Raw genomic sequence first — 19,716 nt, forward strand, 5'->3', positions numbered from 1 at the left:
TGTGTGTGTGTGCATGTGTGTGTGTGTGTGTGTGTGGGGGGGACTTTGAAGCATTGTGGGGAACCTGCGGCCTAATGTGGGGAGTCTATGCTACCTAATGTGGGGAGTCTATGCTACCTAACGTGCGGAGTATATGCTACCTAATGTGCGGAGTCTATGATACCTAATGTGCGGAGTCTATGCTACCTAATGTGGGGAGTCTATGCTAGCTAATGTGGGGAATCTGTGCTACCGAATGTTGGGAAACTGCTACCTAATGTGGGGAATCTGTGCTACCTAATATGGGGAAATTGATACCTAATATGGGGTAACTGGTACCTACCTAATGTGGGGAAACTGGTACCAAATGTGGGGAATCTATGCTGCCTAATGTGGGGAAAAGATGCTACCTAATGTGGGGAAACTGCTACCTACCTAATGTGGGGGAACTGCTGCCTACCTAATGCTCCCCCCCCTGGCAGTAGCACCCTCATCATCCGCCAGCAACTACCCCCCCCCCAGCAGCACCTCCATCAGCAGATCCTGATGGTGGATGATGGCGGTGCTCCTGCCAGGAGGATGATCCTGCCGATGGATGATGGGGGTGATACTGCCAGGGGGGATGGCCAGTAGCACCCTCATCATCCTTTAGCAACACCCCCCCCCAGTAGTAGCACCCCGATCATCCACTAGCAACACCACCAATACCCCCCTCCCGTGGTAATAGCATCAGCTAACGGATGTTGAGGGGTGTTACTGCGGTTGTGGTATTATATTCAGAGGGTGCACTGTATGGCAACGTTATATTCAGAGGGCGCAGTTTGTGGTAGTGTTATATTCATAGGGCACAGTGGGTGGTAGTATTATATTCAGAGGGCGCAGTTTGTGGTAGTATTATATTCAGAGGGCGCAGTTTGTGGTAGTATTATATTCAGAGGGCGCAGTTTGTGGTAGTATTATATTCAGAGGGTGCAGTGGGTGGTAGTATTATATTCAGAGGGCGCAGTTTGTGGTAGTATTATTAGAGATGAGCGAACTTACAGTAAATTTGATTCGTCACGAACTTGTCGGCTCAGCAGTTGATGACTTATCCTGCGTAAATTAGTTCAGCCTTCAGGTGCTCCGGTGGGCTGGAAAAGGTGGATACATTCCTAGGAAAGAGTCTCCTAGGACAATATCCACCTTTTCCAGCCCACGGGAGCACCTGAAAGCTGAACTAATTTATGCAGGAAAAGCCATCAACTGCCGAGCCGAGAAGTTTGTGACGAGTTGAATTTACTGTAGTTTGCTCATCTCTAAGTATTATATTCAGAGGGCGCAGTGGGTGGTAGTAATATATTCAGAGTGTACAGTATGTGTTGGTATTATATTCAGAGGGTACAGTATGTGATAGTATTATATTCAGGGGTACAGTATGTGATAGTATTATATTCAGAGGGTACAGTATGTGGCAGATTAATATTCAGAGGGTACAGTATATGGTAGTATTATATTCAGAGGGTACAGTATATGGTAGTATTATATTCAGAGGGTACAGTATGTGATAGTATTATATTCAGGGGTACAGTATGTGGCAGATTTATATTCAGAGTGTACAGTATGTGTTGGTATTATATTCAGAATGTACAGTGTGTGGTATTATTATATTCAGTGGGTATGGTGTATGGAAGGTTTATAATCAAAGAGTATAGTGTATAGTAGTATTATATTTAGAGGATACAATGTCTGGCAGGTTTATAATAATAATTGTTTTCATATAGAGGATGAGAATGCGCTGATATAGTGAGGAGACGTCTGGGCGTCACATTCTACAGACAGAAGTTTTAGCTGGACCAGGCGGTATGTACCATCTGAATTAGATAAGGGAAGACTATAGAGAAGACGTCACTGATATCATTGTACATTCTCCTCTCTGTGTCCTATCAGAGCTGTAGTCGCTTGTCAGTTCTACAGTTATGGTAAGTGAAACTACAACTCCCAGCATACCCTCACCACTGCATAAAGGGGTACTCTACTGGCAAAAAAAAATTTTTAATCAACTGGTGCTACAAAGTTAAACAGATTTGTAAATTACTTCTATTTAAAAATCTTAATACTTCCAGTACTTATTAGCTGCTGTATAAGCGATTCACAGGAAGTTATTTTCTTTTTTAATTTCTTTTCTGTCTGACCACAGTGCTCTGTACTGACACCTCTGTCCATGTCAAGAACTGTCCATAGTAGGAGCAAATCCCCATAGCAAACCTATCCTGCTCTGGACAGTTCCTGACATGGACAGAGGTGTCAGCAAATAGCACTGTGGTCAGATTGGAAAGAACTACGCAACTTCCTGTGGAGCATACACCAGCTTATAAGTACTGTAAGTATTAAGATTTTAAATAGAAGTAATTTAAAAATCTGTTTAACTTTCTGGCACCAGTTGATATAAAAGTAAATGTTTTCCAGTGGAGTACCCCTTTAAGTAATTCTGGGAGCTGTATATTTAAATGGTGAAAACTTCTTTAACACTTTCCTATTCTGTGGCAACTGGTATATCTGATTATTATACTGGAATTTCTCACAATGCGCTACAACAGTGGTGTCTGTCACAACAGGCTAAAAACTTACTGGGGGGAGGGGGGAGGTATGGGGGGTGACACCATTTTCTACCGCACCGGGTGACACCAACCCTAGCAACGCCACTGAACCTTAGCATTGGGAGATGTGGATTTACTCTAAAGCTCCCAGAGCAAAGTTAAATAATGTCCTATTACAATTGCATGCATTAAGTCTATGACTATGCACACTTGGTGGGATAGATGACCACACAACAAGGGAGTTGTGTTATTTACATAGGACTGTTTGCTAGTTTAAAGTTAGCGAGATGGTATTTGCATGAGAGTGTCTGTTCAAGGATTTTGTGGCTGTCTTGTCCCTTTTGCTATGTCGTCTGTTAGAGGGGAGTACAGTTGTTCTGAAAAGTTTGCATACCCTTAGAGAATTGGTAATATATTTACCATTTTTAAAGAGAAAAATACAGGAGCAGACAAAACACATTTCTTTTAATTCTTATGGGATTTATATTCAAATGTAGCCTGTAAAAGAATGGCATGTGTATAAAAAAAAAAACATAGCAACAATTAAAAAAAAAAAATGAAATGACCACTATTCAAAAGTCTGCAGTTCTTAGTACTATGTATCGCCCACCTTAACATCAATGCCAGCGTGTAGTCTTTGGTAATAGTAGCCTTTGAGGCCTGGGATTCTTGCAGGTGGTATAACTGCCAATTTCTTTTTAACAAATTGTCTACAGGTTAGGCAGAGTCTTTGGTTGTATTGCATAAACCACATGTTTGAGATCTCACCAGAATTATATAATTATATATTATTTGTTTTTGCATTTTTCTGTTTAGGTGTGTATTCACACACTAGTTTGTTCAGAGCAGTTTGCTATTCTACCTGGATAGGAAATAGTTAATGCTCTGAACGAAGGAGAACTGGTGCTGGTTATTGTGCCATACACTTTCAGGCCTGCTTGAGCATTTACATTGTATTTATCTGAGTTTTAGCCATGGTTATATAGTCTTTTTCTTTGTAGTTAGTCTGTGTTACATTTGTCGGTTTTAGGATTAGGATGTCCGTTCTTAGTCTGTATTCAAACTGTGTCTGAGTCTTGCTTGTTACCTGTGCTCTGTATGTTATATTCCTGTTTAGCAATAGATCTCTTTTACCTTTGTGTAGGGGACTCTGGGTGTATTGTTTATTCACTTTGTCTACCAAAGGTCTTCTGCAGGATTGAGCTAATTTGTTCAAGGAGTCTATTCTGACTCATCCGTTTCCTAGTCTTGTGTCCAGTGTGTACAGTGTCCTATATTTGTATTCCTGTTTGGTTGATCTGATCTATGTCCTTTGTGCTTGCACCTGTTTGTGAACAGTTTCCTATGTTTCCTTATCAATTTGCCTGTTTATATTCTGCCCTGTTAATATTTGTATCCTGCTTGGTATATCTGGTTGTCTAGTAGTTTTCTGTTCTGGCCCAGTTGTTGATCCATCATTTAGGATGGATAGGCAAGTAGGCAGAGAGAGATGTTTTAGGGTCAGTTTAGGGCTCACTCTCCCTGTCCCCCCAGTCCATCATGACAGGTGGCCATGCCATCTGTTAAGTTATACCACTATCTCTAATCCCTCCACAGCCGCAGGCTGGGATCATTTACTGTTTAGTGTTACGCCGAGCGCTCCGGGTCCCTGCTCCTCCCCGGAGCGCTCGCGGCGTTCCTCTCTCTGCAGCGCCCCGGTCAGACCCGCAGACCGGGAGCGCTGCACTGACATTGCCGGCGGGGATGTGATTCGCATAGCGGGACGCGTCCGCTCGCGAATCGCATCCCAAGTCACTCACCTGTCCCGGTCCCCGGCTGTCACGTCCTGGCGCGCGCGGCTCCGCTCCTTAGGGCGCGCGCGCCAGCTCTCTAAGATTTAAAGGGCCGGTGCCTGGCCCAATCAGCCTAATTAGCTTCCACCTGCTCCCTGTCCATATTACCTCACTTCCCCTGCACCCCCTTGCCGGATCTTGTTGCCTTGTGCCAGTGAAAGCGTTTAGTGTTGTCCAAAGCCTGTGTTCCAGATCTCCTGCTATCCTCATTGACTACGAATCTTGCCGTCTGCCCCGACCTTCTGCTACGTCTGACCTTGCCTTTGCCTAGTCCTTCTGTCCCACGCCTTCTCAGCAGTCAGCGAGGTTGAGCCGTTGCCGGTGGATACGACCTGGTTGCTACCGCCGCAGCAAGACCATCCCGCTTTGCGGCGGGCTCTGGTGAATACCAGTAGCAACCCTAGAACCGGTCCACCGACACGGTCCACGCCAATCCCTCGCTGACACAGAGGATCCACATCCAGCCTGCCGAATCGTAACATTTAGCTGTCAGTGGGATGATATTCTCCTAAATTTATATGTATGCCGCTTAGTAGCTGACTGTGTGTACAGTATGAGGGTAAGCTTCCCTATTACTGCATACCTGCTGCAATAATCTACTGCTCAATTGTCAGGGAAGTAAGCGGAAAGCAGCAGTCCAAAAAAATTTTCATTTTATGTTCTTCAGAGAGCAATTTGCAATCTACTTTTGGGACTTTTGTGGGTCTAAAAGCAGGACCTAATAATTAACTTGACATCTGGCCACATCACTGGATAGGTAGAACACTGACACTACTGTTGCATGCCTGTTATCTGGCCTTTATTGCATGAGGAGTCAGACTTTTGTAGTTTTCCTGAGTCATATTTAGAATATGTTGATGTCTTTAGCAGGCAACAAGCTGAGACCTTTGCACTACATACAGTGGGGCAAAAAAATATTTAGTCAGTCACCAACTGTTCAAGTTCTCCCACTTAAAGGACATCTGTAGTGCAACATAACTTATCCCCTATCCGAAGGATATAGATATAGTTATAGATAGTTATAGATCGTTATAGTTATAGATCGTGGGGGTCGCAGCTCTGGGGCCCCCCGCAATCTCCTGGACGAGGCCGCAGCAGTCTGCAGGAAATGTAGTTTTGTCCCCAGCAGAAAACCGTGGCAGACACGCCCCCTCCATGTATCTCTATGGGGTACATGGAGGGGGGGTGTTGGCCACCGCACCATGTGGGGACGGAACCCCCCTTTCCAGCATACTGCTGCGGCCCCTTACATGATATCGTGGGGGGGGGATAAGTTATATTGCACTACAGATGTCCTTTAAAAAGATGAGAGAGGCCTGTCATTTTCATCATAGGTATACCTCAACTATGAGAGACATAATGAAAAAAAAAATCCATAAAATCACATTGTCTGATTTTTAAAGAATTTATCTGCAAATTATGGTGGAAAATAAGTATTTGGTCACCTACAAACAAGCAAGATTTCTGGCTCTCAAAGACATGTAACTTTTTCTTTAAGAGACTCCTCTGTCCTCTACTCATTACCTGCATTAATGGCACCTGTTTGAACTTGTTATCAGCATAAAAGACACCTGTCCACAACCTCAAAACTTCCCTATGGCCAAGACCAAAGAGCTGTCGAAGGAAACCAAAAACAAAATTGTAGACCTGCACCAGGCTGGGAAGATTGAATCTGCAATAGGCAAGCAGCTTGTGTGAAGAAAGACCACTGATAATTTCCCTCGATCTGGGGCTCCACGCAAGATTTCACCCCTAGGTGTCAAAATGATCACAGGAACGGTGAGCAAAAATCACAGAACCACATGGGGGGACCTAGTGAATGACCTGCAGAGAGCTGGGAGCAAAGTAACAAAGGCTACCATCAGTAACACACTACGCTGCCAGGGACTCAAATCATGCAGTGCCAGACATGTCCCCCTGCTAAAGCCAGTGTAGGTCTGGGCCCAACTGAAGTTTGCTAGAGAGCATTTGGATGATCCAGAAGAGGATTGGGAGAAATATCATATGGTCAGCTGAAACAAAAGTAGAACTTTTTAGTAAAAACTCGACTCGACGTATTTGGAGGAGAAAGAATGCTGAGTCGCATCCAGAGAACACCATACTTACTGTAAAGCATGGGGGTGGAAACATCATGCTTTAGGGCTGTTCATCATCAAAGTTCCAGGACAACTGATCCGTGTAAAGGAAAAAATGAATGGGGCTATGTATCGTGAGATTGTGAGTGAAAATCTCCTTCCATCAGCCAGGACATTGAAGATGAAACATGGCTGGGTCTTTCAGCAGGACAATGATCCCAAACACACCGCCCGGGCAACAAAGGAGTGGCTTCATAAGAAGCATTTCAAGGTCTTGGAGTGGCCTAGCCACTCTCCAGATCTATACCCTATAGAAAACCTTTGGGGGAGTTAAAAGTCTGTGTTGCCCAGCAACAGTCCCAAAACATCACTGCTCTAGAGGAGATCTGCATGGAAGAATTGGCCAAAATACCAGCAACAGTGTGCAACAGCGGATATTCGCTCCTGGGCCTGATGAGAGCGGGGTGCTGCGTGCAAGATTGCGGGGGTCCTCAGCAGCGGGACCCCGAGCGATCATGCAACTTATCCCCTATCCTTTGTCAGCACGGTAGTACCCCTTTAAGACAACCTGTCTATTTTTTTTTTTATCCAATTGATTTCTCTTCTTAACCTGATTATATTATTGTCCCCACCTAAATTCTGTAAGCAGTTCCTGTCCGAGTCTATGATGTCCCTATAAGGAAGATTTTTGTTTCACAGAATCATATAAATCCAATTCTTCCATTCAGTCATTCCAACAAAGGGACTGATTGATGTTAAGGACTTTGTGGTGGCCTGCTAAACCTGTGCTCTCACGAAAAGCCTGCCAGTCTGTTGCTTCATTTGCCATTCCTTGCTCTCCATGGACCCATATAGCAATGAACTTTATAACTGATGTGCCCAATTCTTCTGTCTACTTTGTTATCTGGATGATGGTGGACCGGTTCCCCAAGATGGGACACTTTATTCCTTTAACAAGTCTCCTTCTGCTGTCTCTTTGGCCACCTTGTTCATTAAGTACACCTCTGTTTACAATACGCTTGCATATTATCTTGGATAGAGAAGTTCAGTTTGTATTGGGATTCTGTCATTTGCTCTGCAGATTAATGCATGTCAAGCAGAATTCTCTTCACCTATTATCCTCATTCGAATAGACAAGTGAAACATATCAACCAAATTTTGGGGAAACATATCTGGCATTTTGTGTATTTTCTATTTTTAATTGTTACAAGCAACATTCCAAGGTGTCTTATCTTAACTCCTTGTTTTCAAATGTTTCTGATGCCAACTCCGCTGTCAGACTGAACACTAAGAATTATATTTGCAAAGCCATCTCTCAGTTTAGAAATAATACAGCTAAGAAGCTGTTTAGCATAAAGACAATGAATTTCTTCCAAACATATTCATCTAAAGACTTCTTGATGCAATCTGGCTTTTTGGCTTTTTGATTCATATACAGTCCTGAAACAAATTCAAATGGTGTGCTACAAGCTTTGTATGTCCTCATCCTAACAGATACTTAAGGGTGCTTTCACACCACAATTTGTGCCTCAGAGGCACAGATATGTCGGGAAAACCTTAAAATTGGGTATCCCTGCTAGCATAAGCATGGCTTTTTTTCATTTCAATGGCCCAAACATAGTCAGAAAGTAATTACATTCCAGTTAATCATAGAACAAAAAGGCAAAAGACAGCACTGAACCAATCCATCGTACTCGTGGTCAACCGAAGGGCCACTCCATTGTCCAAATACAAAGGAAATGCAAGGCCACAGCACAAGTAATGGAAGACTCCAATTCATATGGAAAGAGCTGTGATTTATTGGTTCCCCACATGCAGCGTTCCGGCTAGATGTTAGCCTTTATCAAGCATGCTTGATAAAAGCTAACATCTAGCCAAAACCTTGCATGTGCGGAACCAATAACTCACAGCTTTCCATAGGAAACGGAGTCTTCCATTACTTGTGCTGTTGTCTTGTATTTCTTTTGTCCATCCGGTCAAGTTTTAGCTAAACTGAAAAGTGCTGATTTTCACATTTCTAAGACAAAGCCAAACTCATAGATGCTTGGAAAATGACCTGAACATTGTTACTAGCTCACTACCTTTGGGCCATTGAAATGAATGGGGCCATGTCTACAGATATGTTGGCACCCTATTTTGAGGTTTTCCTGACATATTTGTACCTTAGAGGCACACATTGTGATGTGAATGTGGCCTAATTGGTTCAATGTCTCTCTTTTACCAAGAGATGCACATTTTTCGAGATGCATTGCGGACAAGTCAAGTCTTTGCCTGTTTCTGCTGCTGAGGCACCTGAAGCATGTCTTTTCCTACTGCTCATCTTTCTGCCTTTTCTAACCAATCTGAATGGTGTCCTGAGGAATCCTTCCAGTGAAGTCCAGATTTCTGTGTGGAGGTTGAAGGGTGAAAACATGTAAATCCCTTAGACTCTGCTTAGTTTAGTCTTAAACTAAATTTGTTGCAACCCAGTAGGTCCACATTTGTCCACGTAGGCCTTACAGTACACAATACTGTTAACTGCTGAACATAAGAATCAGAGTGGGAAAAATTCATAATGCAGCCAAAGCTATTGCCATTAGGGAAGAACATGAAGGGTGTACTTGGTCTGAATAAATGATAATTTAACAGGAACGTAAACATGCACATGAATGCCAGGACCCAAGTTGAACATTGCCTATAACATTATACAAGCTGTTCTTGGGACAGGCCACCTTCTTCCATATCTTCATGGTTTAGTTCTGAATGATGTTTGTTTGTCTATTTTATGCACTTTCAGTGGGGTCAGCATGGTCTCTGTAACAATTCTGTGGCTACCATATGCAACCATATGCGTAACTTTGTGAAGAATGTGTGCTTCAATAGCCTTATTGTGGGCTCAGACTAGAAAGACTAGCCCTTCTTCCCACATGCTCCCCACATACACATTTCCTGCTAAAAGAGGCCACTGCCATTAAGGATTTCTATTTTCATGAAAGGAGTGTACTTGGTCTGCAAAATGTTTTAGGTAGATGGCACATGCAAAGTAACATTTACAGTAATGCAGTAATGCCCTATCACATTGCCTTTACCAGCTTGTCATTCTCTCCATAGTACATCCAAGTGTCATATTTTCCCCAAGAAAGCGATGCATACATACCAGAGCAGTATTGTACATATGTATTGCACCAGACCAGGCTACCTTGTTCAATTTCTCTATTGCCTGGGAATCTGCAGTTAAACAGCATTATACGTAGCTAGCTGGAATACACTTTTGGGGGAAGTTATCATTGGGTTTACCCTGGTTTTGTGGCATACATTTGTCACACAATTTGTCTCAGATGCTGTTTAATGACTTTTCATTGCAACTTTTGCTTTAAAGGAATATTTTTTTTAAAATAATTTACCAAATTGTGATTTCAGTTATTATGTAGTGATCAGGAATTTACGATGTGCCACTTTTCAGTTTGTCGCATCTTTTGGCGCCACTGTACTAACTGAAGCACAAATTTACACAAGCACTGACTTGGCTTGCAAAACTGGCTGTGGACAGCATTATTAAAAAGTCACACATTTTGTCGCCCAGGTTAAAAAAGTTGCACAAAAAGTTGAAAGGAAGCACCATACAAGGTGGAGTACTGAAGTTAGAAATGGGATCAGTACCAGATTTATCACATGCCCTGTGCCATGTAATACATTTGGTAAAGGTACACAGTTTCCACCACACAAATTAATATGTAAAGTCGGGTAAAAAGACATGCATCTAAACCACTCTTGATGAATACCCCCCTTTGTGTCTGAAAATTTTCTATGAAAGACAGCATTAACTTTTTAAACAATATGTACTATAGTAGGATCAGTTCAGATGAGCTAGCCTTTGTTCTTCACATGCATCAATGAGCTTTGGGTGCCCTTGACCTGTTGTTGGGTTAATGGCTGCTACCTTCTGCATACTGGGAAGTCACTTAGTCCACTTGATTAGCCAGCTTGCCCATTTTTTCTGCCTCCAGCACATTTTCTAGAACTAACTGTTCATTTGTATATATGTCCCACCATTTGACAGATGCTTTTCTCATGAAAAAATCAATGGTATTCAGTTTACCTGTTCGTGTCTATTCAGTTACACACTTCTTTTAAAGGGGTACTCCGGTGAAAACCTTTTTTCTTTTAAATCAACTGGTGGCAGAAAGTTAAACATATTTGTAAATTACTTCTATTAAAAAATCTTAATCCATCCAGTACTTATTAGCTGCTGAATGCTACAGAGGAAATTCCTTTCTTTTTGGAACACTGATGACATCACGAGCACAGTGCTCTCTGCTGACATCTCTGTCCATTTTAGCAACCATGCATAGCAGATGTATGCTAAGGGCAGCATGGTGGTTCAGTGGTTAGCACTGCTGTCTTGCAGTGCTGGGGACTTGGGTTCAAATCCCACTAAGGACAACAATAAATAAGGCATTATTATTATTATAATAACATCAGCAGAGAGAACTGTGCTCGTGATGTCATCAGAGAGCATTCCAAATAGAAAATAATTTCCTCTGTAGTATTCAGCAGCTAATAAGTACAGGAAGGATTAAGATTTTTTAATAGAAGTAATTTACAAATATGTTTAACTTTCTGTGACCAGTTGATTTAAAAGAAAAAAGGTTTTCACCGGAGTACCCCTTTAAGTATACCAGAGGAATGGTACAACAGAGAAAAATAAAAAATATGTTTTCTAGAATAGTTTTTTCATGGAGAATACAAGTTGTTACTAAAAGAGACATGTGAAGAGCGGCCACAGGTCTTTCTTAAACTATCTCTCGAACTGATACACCTAGAATGCTTTTGTTGAAAATAGTTGTGTTTCTATGATAGTGTTTTTGATTCAGACCAAAAAAAAAGAGGACCTTGGGCTGTTCATTATTATTTATTGAAAAACTCTCTTTTGAAGTTCATCGGTATTTTACATCCATAGTAGTGATACCTTAGCAATGGCTTAGCTGGGAAAAAGTGGACTGAGAAGGGCCGTTGTTACTGATGCAGATGAACTATGGTACGGAACAAGTGTACACTGTTAAATGAATGGCAAGGGGTCTTCAGCTGAAGCTGAAATTCCTAAAACCTAAATCCTATAGTTTGAAGAGCAAATGATATGTAAATGATGCCTCTTGAAGAATGGTTAGGGAACTACAATAATCTGAGAATCTAAGCACACTCAATTGGCAAAGTACTTTGTCACCACAGATGGTAGGGTAACTGTTATTTCATATTACATTTGCCTGTTTATAATACACACAAAAATGTCACAATGCTGTAAGCCATTATGACTGGATTAAGTTTCACTTTATGGATTTCAGTGAATACTAATGTATTGTCAGGGAAAAGGATGTGCAGAACTAATTTCATCCGCTCCCTGGTCCCCACCTACTTGAGGCATCCGCCCTAGGCAACAGCCCCAACTGAAAGTGCACAGGAAAGGGTAGGATAGTTAGCAAGCCAGGTCAGAACCAAATGTCTGTATCAGTAATAGAATCAGAATTAGTCAGAAGCTAGAGCAAAGGTCAAAGCCAGGAAGTAACATCAGGGACAATATCAGGAACTGTACCAAAGTCAGAAGCCAGATCCAGAGTCTGAACCAGAACGGAACACCAGAATCACAAAACCAAGGTAAGGGGTCAGAGTACCATAGAACCAATAAGCAGTTACAGAATGCATGTGAAACACGAGGAGCAACCATCACAGGCATTTGTGGCTAGCAGCCGCCTGTTTAAATCTAGCACCATCAGGCTACATAGGATGCTCAGTTCAAGCCTGATTGGCCCAGCATCTCAACTCCCTGATAGAGTTGCTCGCGAATATTCGCAATTCGAATATTATTCGCGAATATCGCATATTTGTGAATTCGCGAATTTCGCGCGTCCATATATTCGCGAATATTCGCGAATTCGAATATGGCCTATGCCGCTCAACACTACTCCCTGATAGGCCAACCAGCCCTGCAGTCAGTGGGGCTAGTAGCCCTGGTAATAGAGCAACGCCATCGGTGCCCTGAAGAAGAGGAGACAAAGACCGCTGCAGGACCACAGCAGAGTAAAGACATCACAATTAATTTCCCAAGTCATTTTTTTCTTTAGTTAAAAGTTGGGTGTTACACTGTATTCAAACTTTATATACTTCTTCATTTAATTATAATAAGTAAATAATATTAGGTCAAGCCTGCTTGTGACCTGGAAGGGCAGTGGTGTGGATAATGGTATAATTACTGTGCTGTGTAGTGTTTGCTACATTTTGTATTTAGATTTAATATTATGTTCAGGGCAGACTTTATAGAAATGAACTTAAATATTCCTATATAAAATAGCCTTTGAGGAAAACATAATGTCCAGGATCAGCATCTAGTTAGGATCATGCAGTCATAGCCAACAAAAATAAGTGGTGGTTATGGACACCCTTCCTAGAAAACATGTCACAAAGATTTGTTCATGCACAGATGATACATACTGTACATAGATGGTAGGTAGAGAACCATTACAGATGCTCTGCAAATCAGGAGCTAGGTACAGTGTTGCTTATGACATGCTGATTCACTAAACCTATAAAGCTTGAACTATTAAATATACATACTATCTTATATTCCTATGATATTTCTCCAGCGTAGCATACCTGTACTAAAAAGACATTGCAATGAATTTTGCCTACTCTGCATGAGTATGAGGTCTAGCCATGAGAAAGCCTGTACAGATCATTAATGTGATGAGTAATATAGAAATACATAAACACAAAAGTAAGCAAAGTACAAAAGTAAAAGTATATCATCAAAAGTATATACATCTATATCAAGTCAACCTATATATTGTGAAGACATATGCTTGTTGAGAATAATACTAGCCTGTCAAACACCAAACACAGAGTTTACCGCATAGAAATGTAATGTTACTGACCTTCACTATAGAGTAGCTTTTCAGGCAGTTTTATCCTTCCTTTTCGTCTTCTTTAGGCTTGCAGCATTGTGTGTGTTTCTGCAAATATTGAGGGTGAGACGAGATTCTCTCAGAATGAAGCTCTGGTTTGGTGAGGTGGGCAGGGCAGTGGAAGGACTCATTTAAATATACAGCTCCAGACATGTACATACAAAGTGTAAGACTTTCGCAATGCTTACACCTCTTTCTGAAGAAGGGATGTGAAGATTCTAGACAGCTCATTATTCATTGATGAAGCTACAAAGTGCTAAAACTTGTTACGAGCTCAGCAGCTGCAAACTTCTAAAGCGAACAGGACAAGGTAAGAAAACGTATCTGCTTCTGTATTACTATCTGACTGTCTTATGTATAATCAGAGGCAGTAGATGTCATACCACATAGCAATAGATAGGTCTGGCTTCTGAAAACACCCACAATGTTGGAAGTTGTAGTTCGTCACATCTTGCCCCTGTAATGGCCACCACAGTGTACATGTAGTACGTATTGGCCATTCAAATGAATGTCTATATCATACATTATTGGACCAAGACTGTCAGAGCAGAACTGATACTCTGATGGACATTGTGATCCTCATCGCTGGGATCCTGGGGATACTTCTCTATAATGTCAGAATTTCCTAATAGGACATTTGGAAGCGGGTAGTACTGATAACACAACTTATTTACGTCAATTACAAGTCCAGTTTTGGATTAGCTGATGTGGGGCTGAACTTTTTGCAGTCTTTGTTAGAAACATAGAGACTTATATGTTGTGTTTTTTTAATATCTAAATAAAAACCTTACTTGAGGCAGTATTTATAGTAATGATGTAGAAAAAGAGTGTAACAGAACAAACTGTGTTTGAGAATCTTGTGGTCGTCATTTTGTGGACAGGTACAGACAATCTAGAAAAGCTTTGTTATTCTTACAAGGAAATTACGACCCTTTTGTGTAAAATTAAATAAATATTAGTATAGTACAAAATATACAAGTTACAAAATACAAATATATGATTTTCACAATCATTGTTTCATCTGTTCCCAACATCACCCCCCTCCCCCCAAAAAATGCAAATTTTGGCTTACATTTTCTTCCTATTCACTTTTAAGACATTTTTATTTTTTCCATCAAGTTAATATTTACTTAGTATTTTTAAATTTCTTTTGCTGGCACCTTTTATTTTCCATATACTGCCACAGACAGGCTGTATCAGTAGCTTAGCCAGGGTAGGTACCTAACTGAGTAAAGGCCTCAGGCTGCCCTAACAACCCATCACCACCCTGTGATTACATGATGAGGGGAAGGGGGTAGGTGGGCGGACCACTGTTCCACAACAAAGCTGTTTAAATGTGCCACAATCACTTTGATCGGCATTTACACAGTTGAATAACCAATATCGGATTGATGTCTGATGCTGGTCATTGCTTATGGGTGTCAGTTGCAGACATACCCCCCGCATCATACCCCTTTACCCAACCTATGTGGTAACTGTACAGGATAGGTCAAGAAGGTGGTTAAAATGTATACACTGTGTTCTGGTACTTTTGAAGTTTTTTAATTAGTGGACTTTTTTTTTTATATATATATTCAGAATGCTCTGTGTATGGCAATTTTTCCATGGTGATTTCCCATAGTACTCTATAGAGTAAAAAAAAAAAAATGGTATAAATGTATATACTTAATGACACTAAACTAAACAAGTCACTAAAACAGCCCTAAAATACTATAAACTACTAGTGTTTTAAAATGTGTTTTGTCATGCCTTTAATATGCCAGAAATTACACAGTGTAATGGAGCCCATAGGCTAGGTTGTCACACACATATATTAAAGGAATATTGTAGTGGAATATAACTTATCCTCTATCCTAGGATTGGGGATAAGTTATAGATAGTGGGGGGGGGTTCGAATGCTGGGAGCCCCCGTGATCTCCTGTATGAAGCCGCGGCAGACAGGCCCCCTTCATGTATCTCTACGGCCACCGCGTCATGCGGGGGACACAACGCCCCTTTCCTGCAGACTGCCACGGCCCTGTTCAGGAGATCACGGGGGGTCCCAGCGGTCAGAACCCCCACAATCTATAACTTATCCCCTATCCTTTGGATAGAGGATAAGTTATTTTCCACTACAGTATTCCTTTAATAGTATTTTGGTCAGTATTTGTAGCCAAACCCAGGAATGGAATCAACCACACAAGAGAACAAGCCACTTTTACTCTCTAGTTTTATCCATGTGACAATTTTCCTGGTTGCTGCAATGTTTCTACTTATTTCCACCGTTTATTTCAATCTTAAAGGGGTATTCCGGGATCTAATATTTTATCCCCTAACCAAACAGGTTTCCGAAACTGGAGACGCAGCTCCACATACAATGCGGGTGCCGCAGCGAGATCTAGGGGGGTCCCAGCGGCGGGCCCCCCGCGATCAGACATCTTATCCCCTATCCTTTGGGTAGGGGATAAAATGTTAGATCCCAGAATACCCCTTTAACCCCCTAACGATGCAGGGAATTAACATATTTGGGTTTTCAATTCTTTTGTAATTTTTTTTTTAGTCTTCAGAGCCAAATGAGCGCTTGTTCATTTGCAGGACTAAATGTACTTTGTAATGACATGTTATTATAAAATATACTGCAAAACAGAAAATAAATATTTGAAAGGTGAAATGGAAATTCAGTTTTTATGCCATTCACTGTGCTGTAAATTGACATGTTATCTGTATTCCTCAGGTTAATACCCAATTTGTATAGATGTTTTCATGTTTTACTATTTTTAGAAAATGTTAAGTTTTAAGAAATGTATTTAAATTGCTATATTCTGATCCCTATAACTTTTTTCATTTTCTGTCTACAAAGCTGCATGAGGACTCGTTTTTTGCACCATGACATGTAGTTTTTATCTGACCCATTTTGGCAATGTATACATTTTTTTTTTTGTGGGATGTGATGTGACCAAAGAACCATAATTCTAGTATTTGATATTTTTATGTTAAAGGGGTACTCCAGCGCTAAGACATCTTATCCCCTATCCAAAGGATAGGGGATAAGATGCCTGATCATGGGGGTCCCGCCGCTGGGGACCCCCGTGATCTTCCATGCCGCACCCCGTTAGAATCAGCCCATATAGGATAGGGGATAAGATGTCTTAGCGCTGGAGTACCGCTTTAAAGCAATTTCCATGTGGTTAAATTAAAAATTATATTTTATCAGTTTGGACATTTCCACAAGTGGCAATACAAACAAATATGTTTATGTCTATGAGCAATCATTCTATTGTTTATTCAATTCAATGGGTCATTTACAGGTTAAAGGGAATCTGTTAGCTTTCATAACAATGTACATGGTACCTTTCATATTTCTGTCTGTTCTTCCATAACATAGAAAAATGCCTTTATTTTCTGGTGCCAAGTGTCAAAGGGGCATTCCCAAACTGCACTGCAGGCTGGAATGCCTCCTCCCCCTTATCCCTGTATCTGCTTGATTGACAGTCAGGACTTCCAGCACTATGCCCTGTTTCAAAATCATGTTCCTGACCTGTACACACAAATCGTGCGCAGGTGTGAGTTTTAGAAACAGAGCTCAGCTTCCTGTCAATCCAACAGGGGCAGGATGAGAAGGGAAGGAAGGAGGCATTCCAGCTCTCAGCACTTCAGGGACTTGGAAATGCCTCTTTGACGGTGTGTTCGCACGTTCAGGTTTTGAACTACAATCCCTGAATACAAAGACAGTAATAGATTTAATCTTTCTAAGAGCCTCAATCTTTTTTTAACACGTGTCCTTTTTTTATGACCTTTTCCAGACTTGTATTCAATAATTGCTATTAAAAACCTGGACGTGTGAACACACCCTGACATTTGGCATCAGAGAATAAGAGGATGTTATGAAGCACATAAACAGGGGCATAGCTATAGAGGTAGCAGAGGTAGCAGTGGCATCAGGGCCCTGGGGTCTAAGGGAGCCCCAAAACACATCTGCCCCATAAGAGACCAGTATTATATATAGCATATGGGGGCCTGTTGCAGATTTTACATCGGGCCCAGAAGCTACAAGCTACGCCTCTGCATAAAGATATATGCAAGGTACCATGGGACGCCTTGTCTCAGTGTCAGCAGTTTGGAACATGAATTGTAGCTGAAGGGTTTCCAGACAGATTAAGAATTTGGAAATTGCCCATAACAGGCAGTGTGTGACCAGACTTAGGCTCATGAACCAGGTCTTCTCTGGTTGTCAAATGTTGCATGAAGTTTATGTAAATAAGCTTGAGTTCTTCTAAACCAATTGGCTGTTTTTCCATTATAAAATAAGGATAGAGGATAACTTTTAGATTGCGGGGGGTCCGACCATGATCTCCTATATAGGGTCCCAGCAGCTCGCAGGAAGGGGGCATGTCGACCACCGAATGAAGCAGCGGCTGACACGCCCCCTCAATACAACTCTATGGCAGAGCCTTCGGCAATCTCATGCTCTGCCTTAGCGCTCTATTGAGGAGGCGTGTCGGCCGCCGCTTCATGTGGAGATTGACACACGCCCAGGCCCCATACAGGAGATTGCGGGGGGACCCAGTGGTCGGACCCCCCCCCACGATCCTAAACATATCCCCTATATATATCCTTAGGATAGGGGATGCGTTTCTCAATCCTGGATATCTCCTTTAACATAACTAGTCATTTGACCATTATATTTAGCCAGAAGTTGAACACCACATAAACAAACTAATAGCATGATTTGTTTCTGTGTATTGGACCCACTCCTGGTTTTGCTAAAATTACTTGCCAAAATACAAACCGAATTCTGAGCAAAATACTACATGTGAACATAGCCTAAGGGTAGAGTTACATCTATACCCAACTCTTCTGTTCATTGTGTATCACAATGAACATGAACATTTTGGCTTAATGTTGCATACATTTTTGTTTGTGGTATCCATTTGTATCCATTTGAATACATTTTAACTGTCTAAAGTTTTTTTTTGTTAATATGTTAAATTATGTAAAAACTGTAAAACAAGAGAAAAAAAAACTGTAGCACACCATATGTCACTTATATACTTCTATGTGAGAAAACTAATAGCATACCTTACTATACAATACATCACTAATATATCTCTATGGGGGAAAAAATGTATACAACAACATGTGATTTTTTTTGGTACAGAAAGGTAGTGGATGCAGAACTTTTCTACCCCGCAAAAAATTGCACACAAAACTTTCCAAAATAACATACTTCTGGCAACTTTTACTTAATCAAAGTCTATGGAGGAGAAATATCAAAACCTGTGGGGAGGAACAGCTGACCAGTTGCCCATGGCAACCAATCAGATTGCTTCTCTTATTTTTCGGAGGCCTCTTTAAAAAAAAATAATAATAAAATCTAATTGGCTGCTATGGGCAACTGGTTAACTTTTCCTCTGCACAGGTTTTGATAAATCTCCCCCTGTGGGTATACCACAGCATATCATTTAAACGCAACCTAGTGCTGTGGTATAGATGTGAACCAGCTCTAATTCAGAAGCCATGTTTTCTCACAAGGGTCATATGCATTTGACTTCTAAGCAGACCACATATGCCTGAAAAGAGTTACTGACACATTTATTTTTATGATTTTTTTCGGTATAATATTAAGGCATAAAGGTAATTGAAGACTGTATCAACAATAGCAGCACTTCTTTTCTTGCTCACTGAAAGTTTTGTTGACACGTGCATTTTTATGCTACCACATAGAATATAATGTGCAGTGCAAACACAGCATTTATTTGTCTTTATACCATAATAATTTCTTGCATGTCGTTTAAGTTTGTTGTAAAATTTGGCATACCCTAAACTCACGGAATTAACACCAGTCTGGTCACACTCCTTTTAATCACCTGTAGGTGTAGCGGACATTCAGTTGCCACTAGCAACCATGTGAGCTGCACATGAGACTGTAAAGAGAACACAACTCTCTGCATTCCCATCAACCACAGTGCACACCTCACATATAATAGCCATAACCTCTAGGGGCACACTTCAGCTAATTACCTCTACTGCTTTGGCTGCATTTTCTTTAGCATGTAGAGTAAGCACACTTAGGCTAGGATTCCACTTGGGTTTTTTTCTGGCAGTTTTTGGAAAACTGCCACTGCAGTTTTTGAGCCAAAGCCAGAAGTGTATTCAAAAGGAATAGGTCATATAAAGGAAGGACTTACACTTCTCCTCCCTTATGGATCCACTTCTGACTTTGGTTCAAAAACTTCAGTGGCCGTTTTCCAAAAACTGCCAGAAAAAAACCCAAGTGGAGAGTTGCAAAGTAAGTACATTTTATTCTTCCATATCCTAGAGTTAAACTATGCATGTAGTT

At 41.2% G+C, this 19,716-nt stretch overlaps 2 protein-coding genes across 2 annotated transcripts in view; one reads left to right on the forward strand and one right to left on the reverse strand.

Moving 5' to 3' along the window:
- Positions 1-13,482, reverse strand: part of LOC130368624 (dual oxidase 1-like) — a 174,849-nt gene extending 161,367 nt beyond the window's left edge. Inside the window, exon 1 of the mRNA XM_056572557.1 lies at positions 13,368-13,482. The gene's annotated coding sequence lies outside the window, so the exon portion shown is untranslated. The remainder of the gene's footprint in view (positions 1-13,367) is intronic.
- Positions 13,483-13,583: 101 nt separating this feature from the next.
- Positions 13,584-19,716, forward strand: part of LOC130368623 (dual oxidase maturation factor 1-like) — a 48,206-nt gene continuing 42,073 nt past the window's right edge. The window contains exon 1 of the mRNA XM_056572556.1: positions 13,584-13,707. The gene's annotated coding sequence lies outside the window, so the exon portion shown is untranslated. The remainder of the gene's footprint in view (positions 13,708-19,716) is intronic.

The sequence above is a fragment of the Hyla sarda genome, chromosome 4 (genome assembly GCF_029499605.1).
Source record: "Hyla sarda isolate aHylSar1 chromosome 4, aHylSar1.hap1, whole genome shotgun sequence".
NCBI lineage: Eukaryota > Metazoa > Chordata > Amphibia > Anura > Hylidae > Hyla > Hyla sarda.